Source organism: Passer domesticus, unplaced genomic scaffold (assembly GCF_036417665.1).
Source record: "Passer domesticus isolate bPasDom1 unplaced genomic scaffold, bPasDom1.hap1 HAP1_SCAFFOLD_60, whole genome shotgun sequence".
Lineage (NCBI taxonomy): Eukaryota > Metazoa > Chordata > Aves > Passeriformes > Passeridae > Passer > Passer domesticus.
In genome coordinates, this window is record NW_026990165.1 from 730,886 (window position 1) to 748,752 (window position 17,867).

The 17,867-nt window shown below is 52.9% G+C and overlaps 1 long non-coding RNA gene across 1 annotated transcript; it reads right to left on the minus strand.

Moving 5' to 3' along the window:
- Positions 1 to 11,393: 11,393 nt before the first annotated feature.
- LOC135292980 (uncharacterized) lies at positions 11,394 to 17,081 on the minus strand. The gene is made up of 3 exons (XR_010355125.1): positions 15,025 to 17,081; positions 12,627 to 13,773; positions 11,394 to 11,880 (listed from the first exon to the last, which is right to left on the minus strand). It is a non-coding gene; the product is annotated as an uncharacterized LOC135292980 (long non-coding RNA).
- Between the last annotated feature and the right edge of the window lie 786 nt (positions 17,082 to 17,867).

Below are 17,867 nucleotides of genomic sequence, written 5' to 3' on the forward strand. Positions count from 1 at the left end.
TATAACCTATGACTAAATAATTGTTAAGTGGAATAACACTTAACAATACTCATCTTAGCTAATAACTTAAATTAAACCTAACGAATTAGCAAAAGAGCAACTCTTAGAAGCAATTAACTTAGCTTAGACCTCACGACTTAACCTCACTTACAGGCCTGACTGACTCAGCTATCCAAGGCACCCCAACCCCTCTGAGAGCAGAATTTCTGCCACATTTCCCCAGCACAGGCACTCCTGTGTGCACACAGACACAAAGAGTCAGTGCAAGGCACCTGTGAGAAATTCCCCTGAGGGCAGGAAATGCTCCCTGTGGATGCTTTGGCATCTGCCCAGCGGGTGAAGGGTTGAGCCTGCAGGAGTGGGGGGATCGGCCCAGGCTCCCTCGTTGTTCAGGATCCCAGAGTGCAGCAAACGGGAGAGTTCCCGGCTGGGAGAGGCCCCACTCAGAGGGAGTCGTTGGCCCAGGAGAGCTCCAAGGGGCTCCTTTTGGAGCGCTGTTTGTAGGGCCCCAAGAGAGGGGCTGCAGTCACAGCAATGGTTCATCCTGGCCGCACTTGGCATCAACAGCTTTCTTTGGCACTGTGAGAACTGTTGTGCCACTGAGGGAACACAAACAGTTCCCAGGGCTGCTCCTCCAGCAACCAGGAGCTGGTTGGGCAGCAGCAGTGCCTGGGGCAGACAGTGTTTGTGCTGAGCTGCAGAGGAGCTGAGCCCAGGGGCTGTTAACCAAGGCCGAGGCCCAAGGAGAATTTCTGAGCTGCCAGGGCGGCCTGAGAAGGGGAGGGGGGAATGCAGCAGCACAGGACCCATGGAACCAAGGGACCATGGTGACACTGTGGGGCCCTGTGACACCCAGGGACCATAGTGACACTGTGAGACCCTATAGTGCCAAAGGTCCATTGTGACATTGCAAGGCCTCATGGCACAATGGAGAGACCATTAAGAGACTTCACAGCCTCATGGAACCAAGGGGCCATTGTGACACACAATGGAGTCAGGGGATCATGGGGACCATTGTGACACTATGAGGGCCCATGAAATAAGCAAAGCATTGTGACTCTGAGAGGCCTCATAAAACAAGTGAGACCATTGTGACCCTGGGGGTCCCCACAGAACCAAGAGGACCATTGTGATCTTGTGGGGCCTTGTGAAAGCAAGAGGCCTTTGTGACACTGCAGGGCTGCATGGAGCCAAAGGTTCATTGTGACATTGTGGGGCCTGGTGTCATCAGTGGTCCATTGTGTCTCTGTGGAGCCAAAGGAGACCATTGTGACACTGCAAAACCCCGTGGTCCAAAGGTCCATTGTAACACTGCAGTCTCATGGAATAGAGGAGTCACGTGTCATTGTGGGGCCTGGGGAACCACAGAGACCACAGTGACACTGCAAGGCCTTATGGAATTGTTGGGACCATTGTGACATTCGGGGCCTTCTGCAACCTAGGAGCCATTGTGACATTGTGTGACCCCATTGAACCAAAGCACCATTGTAACACTGCAGGACCCCATGGAATCAAATCACCATTAGGACACTGTGGGGCCCTGTGGAACCAAGGGGACCATGGTGATACTGCAGGGCCTCTTAAAACCCTGGCAACACAGAAGAGGTCTGGCTGGTTTGGCCTCCCATGGACTGCCTGACTGGTCCAACTGACCATGGCATGTTGAAGGCCTCTTCTCTTCTGCTGTTGAAACACTGGTGCTCCATACTTTCTTTCATATGGAAAAGATCTGTCCTTCTCCTGCAGGCATCCATGGCCAGAACTGGGATTTCATCTCCAGATTTCCTTATATCTAGGGATTATTCCCATAGGAATATTGCCAGGACAAGACTGGCTGACAACGGTTTCATGAGGGTCACCTCTCATCAGTCCCCAAATCTCTGGGGAAGGTTCTTTCTTGTGGAAAGAACTGCCCTGCTTCTCCAGGCACCCATGGCTGAGATTGGGCTTCCACCTCCAAAATTCCCTACATCCAAAGACTGCTCCCAGACAAAATCTGCCATTGCTGACAAGTCTGGCTGGCCTAGTGAGACTCTCACCTGCCTTCCAAACACTGGGGCTCTGCGCTTTCCTTCCTATGGAAAAGAGCTGTCCTTCCTTTCCAGGTGCCCCTGGCCAGAACTGGGATTTCACCTCCAACATTGCATCCTGTGACAGACTGCAGGAGATTGTTGGCTCAAAACATTTCATGTGTTGGGGAGGAATGGGCAGATGCAGCCTTGCCCTGCCCTGGAGCACTGCCCTGCCCTGGAGCACTGCCCTGCCCTGGAACCCCATTCCCCCCAGAGCCTCTCTCCCAGCCCAGCAGTGTCTGCCAGTCCCTGGCACAGCACAGGCAATGCTCCACAGCCACCTCTGGAGCCCCAGCCCAGCTCCTGAGTGACCAAATGAGCCCAAGTCCCACCTGGGGAAGGGCCCAGCAAGACCAAGGGGTATTGAAGGCTGACCACAAGGCAAGCACATATCTTGACCCTACCTCCTCTTGGCATTTCCATCTGAACTGCTAGAGTCCAGGAGTTGGTAGCTCTGTCTGTGCTTCTATAAATCTTATTTTTCTTTCTCTCTTTCTGTGTCTACTTCTTCTATTTTTGTCCTCTTGCAAACTCTGACTAGATTTAAATTGAACAGGTTTAGAGTTTGTGAAGTCGAACAGGGCAAGTTATTGCTTTGAGAAGTGTTTTTTGATGATTGAATGATGCATTAAACATTTTGACAAAATTTCTCTGATTTTCTAAAGTTGCCAGTAAAGGCTGTTTTGTTGTTTTGAGCTCCTCAGAATCTCTTGTTGGTATTGTTCCCGTGCACCCAACTCAGAGTACACAAACAACTGTAATTCCTTTTGAATGTCTCCTTGAGAGAGTTTTTTAGTGGATGGGGGTCAGGGCCTTTTCAATCCTGCTTGGCACAGCCCAGGCAGGGCTTTCCCAGCCACATTCCACACTCCATTGCCCAGCTGGAGCCGCTGGTGCCTCTGAGTTCTGCTGGCCCAGCCCCAGGGACGCTCTCCTTGTCTGCCCATTCCCCCACGGTCTCTGGGCAGGGATGGCCTCAGTGGGGGTTGCTGACATCCTCAGCAACTTGGAGGCTGCTGCTGGATTTCACTGCTGCAGAGGCTTGTTCAGCCTTCAGCTCTTCAGTGCAGGAATTCAGTGTCCCAGGGCTCATTCACATTCAGAACACCTTAACAAGCCAAGGCTCTGAGAATAATTTGTTTTATGTGTTCCAATAATTTGTGGTTAATTAAATGCATTTCAGGAGTGTGTTCAAACTGAATATATTCTATTTAAAAAGATAGTCAGAAAACAATTTGTAGGTCCTGTTTAGGATTTTTTTCCTGTTAATACATTGATATGTGCTATCTCCAATTGACACTGAATCCAAGTACCTCCTCATGCAGTTTGAATAGATATGAAAATCAAGACCCTTCATGGCTGACAATCAATCAGACTCTGTCCCTACCCCCACCCCCCATTTCCCCCATCCAAGCCCTGGCACTCAGAGCAGCCTTGTGCCAATCTGAGCTCTCTCCAGCCCAGACTGGACCTGCAGCTTTCAGCTCCTTGGTGCCAATTCCCACCTGCTTTCCTAGGAGAAGGAGCTGCCCGAGACACAGAGGGATGTTCATTTATTGTCAGCCAATAGAACCCAAGGGAAGGCACAACTCCATCAAATGCAAAAGTCATTCCTCTGCTGGGTATTAAGTCCACTTTCCATAGCAGACAGTCTCAGAGCAATGGAAAACACCTTCTGTGCCCAGCACCAATCCCAAGGTCCCCCCATTCCCTCCCTGCCCTGATTCTGCCCAGATTTGCTCTTTGCACACACAAGTCACACACTGAAGTCAGGAGCTCCCTCCATGCCCAGAGGGAAGAAAAGAGAGAAAGGGGATGAAGAGCTCTCCTGTGCAGAGCCAAGGTCCAAGTGCAGCCACTGCAGTGGGAACTACAACTCATCAGGTTTGTGTCCTTTGGAGTCAGGGCCTGGTGACACTCAGAGGCACAGAAAGGTTTCTGCCAACAAACACGAGTTGAACATGATGCTGTTTAATAATGATCACAGCTCTTCCTTCAGCTCTCTGGGATGATCCAGCAGCATCTGACATCGCCACCACCCCCCAGGGATTTCTGTACAGGAACAGTTTTGGACAAAGAAATAAGAACAGGTTATTCTAGGATAGATACAAATGAAATTAAGATGTTGACTAACATGATATTTATTTTAACTTCAGAGAGATTGGGCAACTCCCTGAAGCTCAAAGCATGAAACCAGTCAGTTGAGAGGCACTTGAATGATCAGAAAGCATCTGAAGGAGGAAATCTGGGAGCAATCGAAAGGACATAGATCCAGCTGCTCTAGTGAAGCGATGACCTTAGACATGGCCATTTAAACAGCAGAGCTGGAAACGTCTGAAGGATGAGGGAGAGAATATTGATGACACCATCAATATTAATGACAGAATATTGATGACAGCAGTAGAAGACAAGATCGGTATTTCTCGTCCTGCCATCAGTACACCTCCAGGAAATTCCTGTTCCTTGTGGGAAAACATTTTTCAAAAATACTGAAGTGACTCAGATTTAAAAAAAAAAAAGTGCTTATATATTATTAAATATTCAAGTATTAAAAGCTGTGCCCCTTTCCAGGCAGCCATCAGTTGTGTGCCCATGAACAGGCAGTGCCACTTGTGCCCTGAGGTGCCCAGCTGGGATTGGATCTCTCCGAGAGCACCTGAGGGAGAGCAGAGCACCTTGCAAGCTGCAGGTCCCTGCCAGCCCCGCAGGGCTCCTGTCCCATCAACATCTGCTCTGCTCCAGTGTGAAACAGGGCCCAGCATGGTGCCGGGATCATCAGAGAGCTGAGGTGTGTGCTGGAATTCAATGCCCTCCCCATGCTGCAGCAGCCCTGCATTTCCCTGCTGCAGCCTTGGTCTGCAGCACAGCCATGGAGGCTCTTTGGGCTCCTGACTGTTCCTGCAGCCCCCAAGGGCAGCTGAGCTCTGCCTGTGGCACAGTCAGCCCTGGCCAGCGCAGCCATGCTCAGCAATTGCTTGTGTGTGCCTGGCCTTGCTGTCAGCCCCGGCAGCGGCTGCGTGGCCCCTTGGTGGCCCTGTGCTGGCCCCGCCATGGTGGCCCAGCCCCTGTGCAGGCCCAGCCCAGGCCAGGAGCATTGCGGCTGGGAACGGCCCCTGTGCCGTGCTGCCCACAGCAGCCTTGGGGCTCTGTGCCCCATGGCCTCCCTGCTGGGCAGCCTCTGCCAGCTCCTGCACAGCCCCTGGCACCTGTGGGCCTGCACAGACAGCCCTGCCCCGGGCTCTGCCGGCCTCTGGGCCAGCAGAGAGGCCGGCCAGGGCTGGCCATGGCCGGGAACAGGCCCAGAGCCCTGCAGGAGGATGGAGCTGGGCCACAGCCAAACTCAGCCCAGGCCAAAGCTGGGCTCAGCAGCCAGGGCTGCCAAGGGCTGGGCACAGAGGCTGGTGGTGACAAATGTCCTGGGCCCCCTCCCTGCTCTGTCCATGCCCCCAAGGGCACAGAGCAGCCTCCTCTCTGGGGCACTTGCCTGTTTTCAATGCCTTGCACAGGCGCTGGCCCTGCCCCACAAGGCCTGGCCTGAGTCCTGCCCCTGCAAGCTCAGCCAGGCTGAGATGGACACTGATGGTTTCTGGGGCAGGCTCTCTGAGCCCAGCCCAGCTCCCTGCAAGCTCTGCCAGCTGCCCTGAGCTCTGGGCAGCACCAAGGGCCTCTCCCCAGCCCAGCCCAGCCGGCTCTGGCCCCACAGCTCTGCTCAGGCCAGGCTGCCCTGGCCACGGCCCCACGGCCTCAGCCCCTGCCAAGGGCACAGCAGCAGCTGCAGCTCACACAGGACTCAGCCCCAGCCATGGCGGAAGGTGCTGGGCCAAGGCCAAAGGAGGCTCCCTGGCTGCCCTGCTCCCCTCTGCTCAGGTGCTGAGAGCTCTGCAGCCCCTGCTGCCATCCCATGTGCCCAGGGCAGCATAAGAGCCCCGGCCTTGGGGCCCTCAAGAGCTGCTCCTGCTCCAGGCCCAGGGCCCATCCCAAAGCTGGGGCAGCCACAAAGCTGTGCCCATTGCTGTTCATTGCTGCTCTGATGGGGATGGATCCTCAGCCCCTTGGAGGTTGATGATGAATTTTCCTACTCCCAAGGCCTCTTCTTTCTTGAGCTCTTCAGTTCAGGAATTCAGTGAGAAAAGCTCATAAACATTTGTTCAACATGCCCAAGGAAGAAAAGCCATTTGGAATAACAGAAGTTTTCAAGTTTTCTCTAATTAATTAGACAGATATCTGAAGTGTATTCAAAGTGTATATACTGTCTTGAAAACAATGCAGAGAGAACAGTTTGTTCTGTTTAATTTTTTCTCCTGTTTATAGATTTATATCAGCAATGTCCAGTTGATATTGACCCCCAGCACCTTCTAATGGAGACTGAATAGCTATGAAAATCAAGACCCTTCATGGCTGAGAGTCAATCAGACTGTGTCTCCTGCCCCCTCCCCACCATTTCCCTCATCCAACCCCTGGCACTCCTATGGACCAGGAATGGTGTGGTCAGCAGGACCAGGACAGCAATTCTTCCCCTGTGCTGGGCGCTGGTTGGGCAGCACTTTGGGTGCTGTGTCCAGTTCTGGGACCCCAAATTTAGCAAGAACGTGGAGGGGCTGGAGTGTGTCCAGAGAAGGGCAACAAGGATGGTGAAGGGTCTGGAGCAAAAATCCTGTGAAGAGAGGCTGAGGGAGCTGGGGTTGTTTATCCTGGAGAAGAGGAGGTCCGGGGGAGACAAGGTGGTGTCAGGGCACAGGTTGGACTTGATGATCTCCAAGGTCTTTTCCAGCCTTGCTGATTCTGGGATTCTCTGAAACCACCCTTGGAGCAGTTCCACAATGAGCCCTGGGCCTCCTCTTCAGAAGCTCCAGCAGCCCAGGTCCCTCAGCTTCTCCTGCCAGCCCCAAAGCCCATCCTGTCAGTTCTGCAGAGCCTCTGCAGCTCCTCCTCATTGCCCAGAACAGGGAGCCCCACAGGCAGACACTGCAGCCCAGATGTGCCCCCTTGGCCTGGGGTGCCTCTGGCAAGGGAGCAGCACCAGGCACTGCAGGAGCCTGCAGACAATTCCTGCAGTACTTGGAGGATGATCCTGCTCCCCAAGGGACATTCCCATGGTGCCAAGTCAGGAACTGGAATGGGGAGTAGGGGCAAGAGAGGAAAGGGAAAACAAGGATGGTCTGTCTGCAGGGGAGAGAACAGCAGTGGGCAAGAGGAAGAAATTTGTATCAGGAAGAGGAAAAAAAGCAAATGTCAAGCCAAGGACATGCTCAGGGCAGTTCAGGGGTGGCTGCCAGGCAGCCTTGGCTCTGAGCAACAGCGTCTGCAGTGGCACAGGAAACTCCCAGCTGATGGGAACAAACTTTCTGGCTGACTGCAGAGGCCAGGACAAAGCTGAGTGCTTTCCCTGGTGTCCCCCAGCCCTTGCTGGCCCCAGGGGCTGATGGCATTTGTGCTGCCTCAGGTTCATGTCCCCACAGCACCAGCATGGGGGTGCTCCCGCCTGCTCTGTGCAATGCAAACAGGGGCTCCTGAGCCAGTGCTGCCGTGGCTGTGCCTGCAAGGATGCGGCACCTCTGTGAGCTGGGGGAGAGGCCAGGGCTGCAGAGGGTGGATGTTGTTGGCAGCTCCATAAGGACGCTCTGGGACGCTGCCCTGGGCTGTGCAGCGCACTGGGGATGGATCAGCCCCTGCTCTGCTGCTCCTTCCCGTCTCCCCCAGGGCCCTTGCAGAGCCCCAGCCATGCTGTTTGCCCCCAGCCTGCCCACGGCCAGCCTGGGGCTGCTCACCCTGGGGCTTTTTTGTGCTGAGCATTAGCCTGGCCGTGTTCTTGAGAGAGCCTGGGCAAGGAGCCTGCAGCCCCCAGGGCCTGGCCTGAGGCGTCAGCGCTGCCCCAGCAGTGCCCATGGCCTGTCCCTGCTGCAGCCCCGGCACTGCCACCCCCAGGACTGTGCCCGGCCCCGAGAGCACTCAGGCCCTGCAGCAACTCCAGGGCCACCAGGGCAGCGGGGCAGGGCCACGGCAGCAGCACTGGCAACACCAAGTGCTGCTGCTGCTGCTGGGCACAGCTGCTGGGCCAGCACTGATCTGCCCCAGCTCTGCACACCGACATTGCTGCTGCAGCTCCAGAGAAGGCAACAAAAGGGCATCTCTGCAGAAAACTCTGCTGGGAGATCCTTTAGTTCCTTTAAAGCCACCAAGAGTGCAGTCCTTCATTGACTCAGTGTGTGGACACAGGGATGGTGGAGAGAAAAAAAAATGAGAATTGGCAAAAGGTATGACATTTCTTTGTGGACAATCTGAAAACCATAAAACAAAGAAAATGAACCTCCAAAACAAAGCGAAAAAGAAGTATTGAAAATGCCTTTTATTAAATGTGATTTTCAGAAATTGTCCAGCAGTTCAATGTTTCTGAACGGATCCATTCATCAGTTTCCACACTGCAGCCTTGAGCTCCTGGTTCCTCAGATTGTAGATGAGGGGGCTCAGGGCTGGAGGCACCACCGAGTACAGAAATGACACTGCCAGATCCAGGGATGGGGAGGAGGTGGAGGGGGGCTTTAGGTGGGCAAATGTTCCAGTGCTGATGAACAGAGACATTACAGCCAGGTGAGGAAGGCAGGTGGAAAAGGCTTTGTGCCGTCCATGCTCAGAGGGGATCCTCAGCACAGCCCTGAAAATCTGCACATAGGAGAAAACAATGAACACAAAACAGTCAAGTCCTAAACAGCCACTAACACCAAGAAGCCCCAGTTCCCTGAGATAGGATTTGGATCAGAAAAGCTTCAGGATCTGGGGAATTTCACAGAAGAACTGGCCCAGGGAATTGCCCTGACACAGGGGCAGAGAAAATGTATTGGCTGTGTGCAGCACTGAATAGAGAAAGGCACTGGCCCAGGCAGCTGCTGCCATGTGGGCACAAGCTCTGCTGCCCAGGAGGGTCCCGTAGTGCAGGGGTTTGCAGATGGACACGTAGCAGTCGTAGCACATGATGGTCAGGAGATAAAACTCTGCTGAGATGAAGAAGTGCTGTGCAGCACATCCTGTGTAGGAGATGGTCGTGGTGTGCCAGAGGGAATTGTGCATTGGGGACAGTGGTGCAGATGGAGCCCAGGTCGCTGAGGGCCAGGTTGAGCAGGAAGAAGAACATGGGCGTGTGCAGGTGGTGGCCGCAGGCTACGGCGCTGATGATGAGGCCGTTGCCCAGGAGGGCAGCCAGGGAGATGCCCAGCAAGAGGCAGAAGTGCAGGAGCTGCAGCTGCCGCGTGTCTGCCAATGCCAGCAGGAGGAAGTGCCTGATGGAGCTGCTCTTGGACATTTCCTCTGGCTGCACATGGGGACCTGTTAATGGAGAAAGGACAGTGACAAGTCAGGAGAGGCTGCTTGAAGCCAAACCTGGGTCATTCCCTGCAGACTGTCCCACTGGGACTCACCCAGCCTTGTTCCTGCTCTGAGAAATCCTTCCCCAGGTCCCTGCCTGAGCTCCAGTTGTCCTGGCTGAGTGTGCCAGGAGCAGCCAGGCGTCTGCGTGGGGACACCCAGGAGGGCAGCTCAGAGCTTGGAAGGGCACAGCAAGGAGATCCCTGGCTGTGCCCATGATGGGATCTCAGGGAGGGGGCTCAGCTCATTTCCCTTTCCCATGGACTGCTTTGCCCACAGCCCCACAGGTCCCAGGGAAGCTTGGACACACCATTCCCATGGACACCCCTGCCTGGCAGGAATGCCAAGGGCAGTGCCTGACTTAGCTGCTGCAGTTGCCAGAGCCTCCCTGAGAGCAGCAGATAACAGTGACAATATCAGGGCAGGGCAGAAACAAGAGAAGATATTGTGGTGCTGTGCCTGAGAGGGCAGGGCAGAGACAGCCGGGCACTCAGGACAGTGTTCCTGTGCCCAGCTGTGCCCGGCACCTCCCACACACCAACAGTGCCCTCCTGCCCCAGCACTGCTCTCTTCAGCCCCTCTCCTTCCCTGAGCATCTCCCTGGGCCTGGACATTCCCTCCTGAGAGGAGCCTTGTCCCTGCCAGTGCTCACAGAGCCCATCACACCCTGTGTGCCCTGGCCCCGGCCCTACAGAAACCTGCCTGTGTGCAGGGCCCTGGCTGGAGCAGGCTGTGTGTGCAGGTGGGCAAGGGCAGCTTAGGAGAGCCCTGCTGGGTCCTGCAGAGGGGATGCTGCTGCTGTCCAGGGCTGAGGAGTGGCTGAGGGCCCTCTGGGAGGCTCCCAGCAGAGAGACTGACCACCCAAAGTTACAGTTCTGGAGTCTCTGTAAATGTTCAAACATTCCTTTGATGATCCTGCATGTCTCATTCACCTCAGAATGTTCCGTGATTCTGGGATTACAATTCCTGTTCTGCCTCTCTCATCCCCCTGTTGTCTCTAATCAAAAGAGTAAAAACCCCTTGCAACGTTGTTAGAACAGTAAAGTAAAAACCAGACCTTTATTGGAAACTTCCATGTGTCCCAGTGGGGATGGGGCACACCCAGCCCCTGATTTCAACAATTTGTTAAGGTTGAATAATTGGGGCATTTAATAGGAACATCCAAAAGCAGATTGAGTTGCCCCAGTTACACACCCTTGGGTCAACCCATTGCAGTAGGTGCAAGGGCTTCTTTGCATTCACTTTTTATTATGATTGCTCATATTCTGGGGAAAAAAAATGTTCTTTTTGTAGGTCCTTTTCCTGATAATAATACTACACAGGATTTCAGGAATGGATTTAGACAGTCAGCTTATTGCTCTAAAATCTGAGAGAAAGTTAGGAAACGTATTAAGGTTAATGAAGGATTATAGTTATAGGACTATATATTAGCAATTTAATAGAGTTAATTAGGAGATTAATAGAGTATTTAATATAGTAAAGTAAGGATTATAGTTATATAACTATATAATAGTAATTTACAGGGCTACGAATACATGAAAAAATGCATTAAAAACAAAATTCTTTTTGTCATCACCCCAACTGGCCCATCCGTCTCCAAGCAGGAAATTGAAAACATTCTCAGGAAAGCTCCTGATCTTTCCAGCAATGCCAGGCTTACCTTCTTTAGGAAGTGTCCTCCAGAGCTGTGCCCAGGCTGGTCTGGAGCTGGGAGCAGCCCTGCCCCGCCCAGCCCCTCTCAGCAGCAGCACCTGCCCTGCTCAGGGTGGCTCCTTCCCCCGACAGCTTCTCCCCAGTGCTGGGAGCAGCTCCCCGGGCTGGCTGAGAGCTGTCCCTGGCAGGCAGCAGAGTCCCTGCCCCAGCACAGCGCCCTGGGCTGCAGGAGCCTGCTCTGCAGGACAGCCCTGGGCACCCCTGGCTGCTCTGCACAAGAGAGAATCAGAGAATGTACTCACAGGGTCTGCAGGCATTGGGACGTTCCAGCTTTAGGAAATCACTCCAGGAGCTGCAGCTGCATTGTCCTGCAGCCAGAGGTTCCTGTGCCAAGGACTGGCAGCGATTCTGCCCCAGGCACTTCTCAGCACCTTCCCAGACCTGACTGATTGAAGCTCTCTGTGCCTCTGGGCTGTGGCCGGGCTGGCTGCAGGCAGTGCCCCAGCCCTGCTGGGCTGGCAGAAGAGCTGCTCATCAAGGGAAATGTGCTTTTGAAGCTCTTCTTGCTTACCAGGAGCTGCCTCTGTGCCAGGAGCCCAGCCCAGCTCAGCAGCAGAGACACAGCAGCAGGACTTTAATGACCCTCTGGGGCTTTGTGCTCGGGCCCTGAACATCAGTCCCTGAGAGGCAGCTGAAGAAACCTCTCCAGAACTCCAAGTCAGAATCCAACTCCAAAGTTTCTTGGACTTTTAATGGGTCCCACTGAGGCACATGACTGAGAAAGTGTCCCCAGGCCCTAGGCAGAGCAGAGAACTGGAGGCAGTGATGACAGGTGGGGACAAAGAGGAGCCAAGTCTTGTGCCCTGGGGCACAGCAGCAGGGTCTGTGCCACTAAGGACTGGGAGGAGACACCTTGTCCTGAGGCTCTGGGGCCTCCTGGCACAGCCCCAGCCAGGCTGGGCACTGTCAGCCCCTTGTCCTGCCCTCAGCATCCCCCCCTAGCCCACATCCCAGTGGCCTCAAGGATCTGCTGGAAGGAGTCCCTGTGGAGCCTTGCTCAGCAATGGCCCTGGGGGCTCCTTCAGGCTCCCAGGGACTGCAGGTTTTTCAGAGGACTTTGGGTTTGGCTTTTGCCTTGGAGTCTCTGAAAGGTTTGGCGATCATGGCCTCCAATTATCTGCTGTAATTAGTCCCTGGAGAGGCTTTGTCAGTAACAGCACTCAGTGGGGCTCATTAATGCTTCAAGGTACTTCAGTTATTTTAAGGTACTTGGCACCCTTTTGATATAGACTCTATGAGAAAGATTGTGCAGTCACAGCCTCCAATTATCTGCTTTAATGAGTCCCTTGAGAGCTTTGTACTGACACTCAGTGGGGCTCATTAATACGTTGAGATACTCAAGTTTTTTAAGGTACTTTGGAATTTCCTTTCCCCACTGACTCCCTGAGAGGTTTTTGTGCCATCCTGGCTTCCAATTCTCTCCTCCAAGGAGTCCATGAGGAGCCTGTGTTGGGAATGGACCTCAGTGGGACCCATTCATACCTTGAGACACTTTGGGGTTTTCCTCTAACTTTGACTCCTTGAAAGGTTTTTGCAATCTACTTTCAAGCCCTGATGTTCCAGGGCTCAGCTCCAAATGCACCACGGGGCTCATTAGGATCAAGCAGGTCCTGACAAACCATCGTTCTGCCTTGATTTCCCTCTGCTCTCATGAAAGTTCTTCAGGAAGGCTTCTGTAGAGGTTTTGGTTTGCCAATTTGACAATTCTTGGCCAATTCATCAATTAGTGTGGTGAGTTCAGTGTTGGTAAAATACCGGTGCATGCACTAGAATATACTTACTCATTTCCTGCTTTGAGATAGAAATAGGAGAAAGGTAAAGTAGGCTCAAAACTTTAAAAGGATATAAAGGAAAGTTTATTAATAGTAACTAAAAGAAAGAGTTATAAGAATCAGAACAAAACTTTCTGAACACCTCTCCTCTTCCTGTGTTTTCTTTTTTACTCTCAATATAAAGAGACAAAACCTAAAATTTTCGGTCAGTTTACCACCTCTAAAATTGTCTTTCTTCAGTTCACTTTGGGAGAGAAGTTCCTGTGGCTAATGGAGACTTCTCCATAAGAAAACAGTTGTTGTGTGGCTTTGAATTTCAACCAATAGCAGCTGTCTGGAAAAATCTGCAATCATGAAGTCCCTCCCATTTCTTCAGAGCTTTTCCCACTGTTCTGTTTATGAGCCGCGTCATACGCCAACTTATGGGGTATTAGTTTATAGATGAGCTGTTAAAGAGCAAAGGTTCTCTTAATCTATTTGTGAAATCATCTTCATCTCTGGGAACAGAGATCTTTTTCTTCTCTCCCTGAGGCCACAGGGTCTCATCACTCTTCTCTCTTTCTCTGTTCAAACTTCTCATGGGATCATAGCTACTTCAATATTTGCTAATTTTAGCATGGAGGCCTTTGCTGAACAAGTAATCTCCCCATATTTTAAATGTGTTTTAAGGAAAAAGAGAGTCTGATGTATCATTTCTCCATAGCTTTACATGAGGATTTCAGCCCCAAGATCAAGGCACTTTCTCATCCCCCCAGTCTGGGACTCAACTTCCCCTTCACTGACCTCGGTGTCTTCATGTTGCTCCTCTATTTGCCTGCACTTTGTCCTTTCTTCTCCCTCAAGCAAGGATGGAAGCACTGAAAGAGTTAATATCTCTCCCAGGCCCTGCAGATGGTTCCGTGACCCCGGCCGGGCTGGGTCCTTGCAGCCGGAGCTGTTTTACCATGGAGGTTTCTGCAGCGGCTGCGCTGGGGCTGTGTCAGGATGGGCTGTGCTGGGGCAGGGCCAGGATCTCAGCAGCCAGGCCAGAACACAGCAGCAGCACGGCCGGGGCCCATGGCTTCTCCTCCCCCTGCCCGGGGCTTGCGGGTGAACCCCAAGGGTGGCAGAATCTTGGCCGAGCCAGCCCGGCCCGGGGCTGCTCCTTGGGCCCGGCGGATCCTGGCCGGGCCCGGGCTGGCGGCGGGGCAGGGCTCGGCAGCGCCCAGGTGTTGGCAACCGCAGCCATGGCCCGGCCCGGCCACAGCCCCGCGGCCTCCCCTGCCCTGCCCGGCAGCCGATGGGGCCTGGGGGGCTCGCTGGGAAGGGGCCCGGCCCCACGGCAGGAGCCGCCCGGCCCGGCCTGGCTGAGACGGGGACTGGGCCAGCCTTGTTACCTCTTTGCTAGGCAGAAGGGAAAGAGACCATCCCAGGCTTTCTCGTCTTTAACATGTGTCTTCACAGAGTCATGTACAGCTTCCTTAGTGGTTTAACAGATTGTCAATTCTCAAAGCTAATTACTGATTGTTTTCTTTGTCAGACACGGGGGAAACTGCTAACAGCTTCTTTTAGAACATCACTTCCGTGATGCAAAACCATCACAACAGCACAGAGCACAGAGCTCCTTTGTCCATATGTAGTGTTCCCAAGGCCTCAAAACCCCTCCTTGGGAGATCTCTGGGCCCACTCCAAGGTGTTTTCAATTGAAAACATGCAGCTCATAGTCTGAGAAAATCCCCAGAGGACAGGGCTAGGCCGACCTTTCTGTCCTGGCTACTTTTGTCCGGGAGCAATCCTTGGATATACCGAATTTGGGAGTCCAAATTCTAATTTTGACCATGGCCCCTGGATATGAAAGATGTTTCTTTTCCAAAGGAATGAAGGAACAGAACACCATTGTTTCCTAGGTAGATGAGAGGTGACCACTAGCGGCCAAGGCCAGCCAGAGCTGGCAGGTTTTGTTCTGGGATATACTCTTGCATAGAGGAAATTTTTTCAGGAGAGTACCTATTTTGGCAATGGGCATCTGAAAAGGGGGACGCTTCTTTTCCATAGCATGGAAAGCATGGAGCCCCAGTGCTCCAGGAACTGCTGAAAGGCAGCCCTTGACTTCCCAAGATCAGCCAGACCTGTCAGGTGGTCCCTGGGACACCAAGCCAGCCAGACCTGTTCCACATTCCCTCGGTTCCATGGAGCCCCACAGTGTCCCAATGGTCCCTTGCTTCCATGAGGCCCTGAGGTGTCCCAATGCCCCCTTGGTGACACGAGGCCCTGAAGGGTCACAATGGTCTCCATGGTCACAATAGTCTCTGGGTTCCATGAAGCCCTGATGTGTCACCACGGCCCCTTGGTTCCATGGGCTCCAGTGGTGCCACAAGGATCCCCTTGGCTTCATGAGGTCCCCACAGTGTCCCAGGGGTCTCCATGGGAAGGAAAGAACCCAGCCCCAGTGTTGCAGGGCAGTCATCAGAGGCCAAGACCAGCCAGACTTGACAGTACTGGTAGATTTTTCCTGAGAGCAACCCTTGGATATACAAAATTTTAGAGGTGGAATCCCAATTTCAGACATGGACTCCCAGAAGAGGACGGTTCTTTTCCATGGGAAGGAAAGCACAGAACACCGGTGTTTGCGGGGCAGATGAAAGGCGGCCATCAGAGGTCTAGGCCAGCCAGACCTCTGTCCTGGTAGCTTTTGTCTGACAGCAACCCTAGGATATAAGGAATTTGGGAGGTGGAATCCCAATTTTGGCCATTTCTATATAGACAAGAAGGGTGGTTCTTTTCCCTAGGAAGAAAAGCCCAGAGACCAAGGGTTTCAAAGACAGAAAAGGAGAGAGGTGGCTCCTGGGAGGCCAAGCCAGCCAGACCTATTTGTCCTGGCAGTTTTTATTATGGAGGAATCCTTGTATATGTGGAATTTGGGAGAAGGAATCTCAATTTTGACTATGGACACTTTGAGAAGAAGGACAGTTCTTTTCCATTGGAAGAAAAGCACAGAGCCCCAGTGTTTGAAAAACAGGTGAGAGGCAGCCCCCAAGAGGCCAAGGGCAGCCAGACCTGTCTGTCCTGGCAGCTTTCATTTGGGAGCAATCCTTGGATGTATGGAGTTTTGGAGGTGCAATCCCAGTTTTGGCCATGGGCACCTTGTCAGGATGGATGGTTTTTACCTACAGGAAAGAAAAATGCCAAGTCCAAGCGTTTCGGAATATTAAACTTTTAGGCCAACACAGCCTGTCTCTATGGGCTGTTCTTGGACATAGGGTATTTTGGAGGTGGAATCTCAGTTTTGGCTGTGGGTGCCTGGACAACCAGACGAGTTCTTTTCATTAGGAAGGAAAGCACAGAGCCCAAGGGTTTCAGAGGAAGATGAGTGCCAGCCCTCAGGAAGCCAAGGCCTGCCAGACTTTTCAGTGGGGACAGCTTTTGTCTGGGAGTTATCCTTGGTTATAGAGAATTCTGGAAGCAGATTCCCAATTTTGGCTATGAGTGCCTGGTCGAGATGGATGTTTTTTTTCCCATAAGAAAGAGAAGCACATGGTCCCAGTGTTTCAAAGGCAGATGGGAGATGGCCCTTGGGGGGCCAAGACAGACAGATTTGTTAGTCCTGGCAGATTTCATCTGGGAACAATCTTTGCATGTAAGGAAATTTGGAGGAAGAATCCCAATTTTGGCCATCGCCCCTGGAGGAGAAGGACAGCTCTCTCCACTATGAAGGAAAGCCCTGAGCCCCAGTGCTTCAGGGACAGATGAGAAGCAGCCCTCAACATGCCAAGGTCAGCTGGACCTGTCAGGTGGTCCCCATGAGGCCCAGCCAGCCAGACTTGTTCCATGGTCCATTGGTTTCTTGGGACCCCACAGTGTCCCAATGGTCTCCTTAGTTCCATGAGGCCCTGGAGTGTCACAATGTTCCCCCTGCTTCTGCAGTGTCACAATGGCCCTGTGCTCCCATGAGGCCTTGCAATGTCACCATGCTTCATGATTCCACAAAGCCCTGATGTGTCACCATGGCCCCTGGGCTCCCTGTGCCCTTGCTGTTTCACAATGCCTCTTCTGTGACACTGCGGGCTCCACAAGGTTACCATGGACCCTTGCCTCCTTGGGCACCCCAGGTTTCACAATGGTCTCCTTGATTCCATGAGGCACCAGAGTGTCACAACTGACCCATGGTTCCATGAGGTTCTGTAGTGTCACTGTGGTTGCTGTCAGAGGCTGGATGAGATCGGTGTCCCGAGACACCTTGGGATGCTCGGAATGCTCGTGTGGGGCCAGGGCTGGGTCAAGCCTTGGTTTGTGGTGGGACAGAGCCTCGCCCCCTGCCCTGGCAGAGCTGTCAATCACACACAAGAGGCGCAATCACACACTAGCAGCTGGTGACTACCCTGACTCTGATTGGACAAGCCACTGGCAGTCCCACCCCAGGGGCGGGCCCATGAAGGCCCAGGGGGTTAAAAGCCGGAGCGCGAGGCCAGCCCATGGTCTGCATCCTGCCTTCTGCTGGGGTTCCTCCGTCGTCAATGCTGGAACCCAAGCGGTTGGTCCCTATGTGCCTGTCTCTTTATAGATCTTCTGTTTTTCTGTTGTTCTCTATTTCTTCTCCTCCTAATGCTACTGACCTGGAACATTTTTGGGTAACTTAACATATTAAGGGTTAAAGGTTTTTAGGTTAAATGTGTGAGAATCCAGGGCACAGGGAATATTTCTCTTTCTGCTCTGAGGGGTCTTGACACCCAGAGAAACACTGCCTTTAACCTTCATCCATGGACAGGACTTCCATGACTTTGAGAGAGATTAGAATTCACCAAAGTGTGAAATAGATAATAGAGAGTAGTATAGTATGTTGCTTGGGTGAGAAATTTAGGTTTTGGGATTTTTAGTATGGTGTAGATAGGAAGCAAGATGCATGAATTTGGGTATAGTCCCTGTCTTCTTCTTCCTCATCTACCTCATTTTCTGCAGCGTTGGTGACACAGCG